Source organism: Macrobrachium nipponense, chromosome 9 (genome assembly GCF_015104395.2).
Source record: "Macrobrachium nipponense isolate FS-2020 chromosome 9, ASM1510439v2, whole genome shotgun sequence".
Taxonomy (NCBI): Eukaryota; Metazoa; Arthropoda; class Malacostraca; order Decapoda; family Palaemonidae; genus Macrobrachium; species Macrobrachium nipponense.
The window spans coordinates 42,832,129-42,837,128 of record NC_061110.1 but is presented as its reverse complement, the minus strand read 5'-3'; positions in this window follow the sequence as shown (position 1 = coordinate 42,837,128).

Here is a 5,000-nt window from a genome sequence, read left to right as displayed (position 1 = left end):
AATGAAAATTTACTCATGGGCTTTCATTTTGGAGTATTAAAAAATCAGTGGAAACCATAAGGCAGTGGATTGTCCTCGTTCTTACGAACACACACGCGCGTGCGCGCGCATCCACGCATACAAAAATTTTTTACTTACGTCCTAAAGGTTTGAGACGATGGTGAGTGGAATAAAAGTTAATTCCATCTGAAATTCCAATTAAAAAGTAAATAGTGATTACTTATGCAGCGGGAATTTCTTCAGTCAACACTACGAAGAACTTGAAATGAAAAACTTGACACGGCAAAGTATTTTACAATAAAAAAATACTCAGGTATGTTAAAAACGTGCAAAGATCATATAAAAGTAGACATGGTAAATGACAACAATAATATTAGATAGACAGCAAACAACTGTTAGTGTGCCTCGATACGAATTAATCACTACCTTAATCATAGCTCAAATAACATGTACACAGTAATTGCTAATACATTAACTGGCGCTCAGTCGTAATAACCCAACTCTTCTGAAGGTGATAAAAATAATTTCAGGCCAGCAAGCACGAGCAGTTAATGAGAATTAGTACGTATAAACACAACTATGTATAACATGCATTGAGAGTATGAATACCGAGCCGCAAGCAAACAATAATATAAGGGCAAAGGGCATACAGTCAGACGGTTGATCTTTTATTCCTTATTTAAAGAGACCCTTTCATGAAGGATAAAATTTAAACAGGATGCCCTATGATAGAAAATTGCTACACAATTTTCATCGCTCATGCACTCTCTTCCGGAGAGTTAAACCATTGCGATGGTTTTATAGGTTGGGAAATGGAATCTAGTTGCTTTTTTTTTTTTATAAAAACAAACCATAGATGGGAATATATTAGGAAAATTAATTATGAAATTTGTCGTAAAATAATAGAAAATACTTCCTCTCTCTCAAAGACCTCCAACCATATTACAATTTTCCAAGGTACATGAAAAAAAAATACTGCCCTTTCTATCTCCTTGATTAAAGCCAGTTTTTAAACGTTTCAGTCCCTCCAAGTTACTGCCTTATCTTTATCATCTTTCCTCGAACCGGGTGGAGTTCGGCTCTGGTCAGCTGAAGGAACTTTTGTGCCCATACACCGCCACTCATTGGTATCAGAACTATGACTGATGGATCCGAACGTACCTTTGAACACGCCCTCTCCAGATAGCCTAGCTTGATATACTTGTACGGTATTCTACTGGACCTTCACCTCACAAACGTATCCGCAAGACAAGGTCTCTCGGCGGTGCCATTTACGGGTTCCCTATGTCTTCCCCCCTTCCACAAAACTGCCGTTGGGATAGATACAATAGAAAGGTTCATTACTAAACAGAACTGAGTGAATCTGCGTGCTTTTGGTTTCTAAGACTATCATGTGAGAGAAAGCACTCTGTGTTTACAAAGTAAGCACCAGCACAAAGAAAACTACTGATGGCATTTTCACTTTTACTTTTGATGGTCAATTATATAATCAAACAGATGGAGTTGCTACGGGGAATTCCCTCGAACTTGTACATGCAGATTGCTTTATAGGTTATTGTGAAAAGATTTGGATGTCTGAATGCAGTGGTGATTTCAAACCCTTGTATTAACGCAGGTATGTGGATGGCACTTTCCTTATGTTTAAGGGACGTTCGCACGTGGATTTTTTTTTTTTTATTTTAATTTTCGCCACCCTAATATTTCTTTTAATTGTGAGACAGAACAGGATAATAAGTTGTCATTTTTAGATGTTCAGGTACACGGAAATAGAGGCAAATTTGAGACCTTTGTTTATAGGTAAAGTACTTTTACTGGCTTGGGATTGAATTACCTCAGTTTTTCACCAAAGTTGTATAAACTTAATTCAATATGCACTATGATAAATAGAGCTTACAACGTTCTCTTCTGATTTTAGTTTATTTCATCAAGACCCGGTCTTCCTCCTGAATTATTTTTCTGAAAATTTTTATACCATATTTGTATTTTACAAAGTTCTGAAAAAAATTCTAGATGAGAAATTTTGTCCCAGACTGGTGTACAGTACTGATAGTAAAGATGTAAAGTACATTAAATTGCCTTTCCTTGGCCATAGTAGCTACATGGCCCGAAAAACGTTATAATAAATACTTCAGCAAGGTTTTCGTCAAGTTAGTTTCAGGTTTGTTTTTACTAACACTTTCACTATAAGATAACTTTTGAGGGAGAAGCCTACTCTTCCTGTGGACCTTAATCGGTGTGTCTTTTACTTGTTTACCTGTTCACGGTAGACACAGAATTTTGGAACACAAAGGTCTTTCTGTTTGAACTGGTCCGGTATTCCACTAGCTACCGTGTGATTTCATAATGGGTACATAAGTGGGTCGTTAGTCATTTTACTTTGGGTGTGGTAGTTTGTTTACATTTCACATTATTTTTATGTTTTGAGTTTGTTTGTTTGTTTGTTTGTTTTTCTTGCTTTTTTTTATTTTATGATTAATTTCCTAGTTTGTATTTGCCGTTCGCTATATGTTTTGTTGGGAGTTTTACTGAAGATTTGAGTAAGACAATTAATTTTATTGTAATTCCAGTGATTTTTCATACTTGTCAGTTTTTCAGCCTGATGACGAGGTTATATACCTCGAAAGTTCGTTTAATAAAGAATATTCTCTGCTGGTCTTGGCAATATTATTTATCAGTAATCTATATGAATGCATTTATTACATCGTCTTAATGCGTTAAAATTCAATTTTAAAATGGCAACGTGCGGCAAACGCACTACACGGTTAACATGGTATCGTTGTCTTGATATCGATTCTAATTACAAATACCTGAAATTTGTAGATGGGAGTCGGGATAAAAATTTTCAGATGTAATGTACTGAAGTCATTAAGCTTCTGGTCCCCAAAGGCGAGACCGATACTTGCGCGATACTAGTAGGGTAATTAAGAACACAGCTGCCCCACATTCTCTAATTAGCAAGATTACGGACAGGCTGGAAAGGATTCCATAATGAAAGACGAGAGACTGGAGATAGGTCATCTACAGGGAGAGTAATTCTGATAAAAATAAAGCATACCTAAGCAGGTATGGCGAAGGCTTAGCTTTTGTAATCTGTTCAATATTAAAATATCAATCAGATTAGAAAAGATTAGATCATAATTAACTGCACGAGAAAATAAGATTTAAAGTTCAGTTAGTAATTAGGGAGAAGTAATTACGCACAAGTAAAACATTTAAAAAAGTGAAAGATAATTAGTTTAACTATTTGAAAAAAAATATTAAAGAATACTGCTTTCAGATCTCATATGTCAAAGAATAAATTTAATTTGATTCCAAGGATTAAAGTAATAATCTGGTTAATATCTAATTAAGGCGATAAATACTACGACCTGCAGCTCCTAAACAGTCTGAGTTAATTAAAATTGAATAAAACAAATACAGTACTATGGTATATGATAGAAGTAAATCATGGAAAATATTTTTTTAATGTTAGATCAAGAAGACATGGCCTTTGTTATAACTGAACGCGTTTGTTGGTCGGTTGTAGCAATTGAGGAAAATGATGATGCACGTAACATGGGGTTAGTTACTTTACATATACTGAGTATACACAGTCAGTACATGTAAAGTAACTGCCCCAATGAGACTTGCATCATCATCTTACTCAGTTGCTACAACTGAGCAACAAACACGGTAGGAGATAACAAGGGCCTTGCTTTGTTGATCTAGCTGCTGCACAGGGGTTCTCAAGCTTTTTAACTCCTCAACCCCCCTTCCCGCCCCCAACAATGAAGTTTCAAATTTTCGATCAATCCCCTAGAGTAGCATTTAATAATTCAAGGAAAAAAAAAAACACCAATGTCAAAATCAATTTTGAGTAGTGTTAACTCAGTACTTGAAATGCAGTATGATCAAAATTTAACACACAGCAAGAGAATACGTAAATACCTCTTATTGACCCCCGGACTATGCACTGACCTCTGGGGGTCGATATCGACCACTTTGGAACCCCTTTCTAGCATGCAGAATTTTATTTTCCGTAGTTTAGGCCTATCATATACAATGAGCTTGTTAGCGCGGGCTATGCGCATTGGAATCCAATATTGCTGCTGCACCCCCCCACCCACCCCACCCCGCCCAGCGCCCCTACCATCTGGATCCCCTGCAATATTTGAATGACATCATCCCCGGCCTCAAGCGCAAACACACCAACAAAATCAAGCTTTGGCAAATCCTAATCGTTAATCTTGACCTTACGTGTACGAGCTTTGCCAAGAATTTGGATAAACATGACTGCACATATAATTGACATGTTACTATGGTTTCTTTATGGCAGAAGCCATTCCCACAACTCAGTCAAATAACCTTACCCTGCACAGAAATTTGCAATATTCTGTCATAAATTCTTCATCAATCATCATCATCCCTTAGATACTCATATATGATGGGAAATGGGAATACTTGCATTGATAAACTTCACAACTGATTTATACCCTGCTCAGCTACAGCTCTTATTTTTATATGCTGTGCAGCAGGTGTATCGTTTTTTTATTTCATTGATGTGATATGGCTCCACATGGAAAGGTTAGAGTTTATTTTCTTGACTGCAATTTTTTGGAAATCTTTTTTAGGTAAATTCAATCTCACAGTTGATTGCTTTTCCAGTGTACTCTAATATTTCCGCCAATCTTCTGCTGCGACAGTGTTAGTCTCCCTTCATGTCTCCCTTCCCCCAGTGCTTTTCTAAAACCATGATAAGTGCTTCGGCAACTAAAAAAAACATTCTTTATGACGTGAGACTCGAATTCAAGCTTTATCCTTATGATAATACCAAAAACCTAAGATTTTTTAGAACCTCTTCTTTATTATGCACGTACTAGGCATTATATACGCAATAGGTGAGCCACGTTTATAGATCACAATGAAATTGTTAAACTAAAACCGGTGGTATTTTAATGTCGTTTTCAGTAAAGAAAAGCATTCAGCACACATTAACTAAAATGTGCTCGAAGCCAATTTCC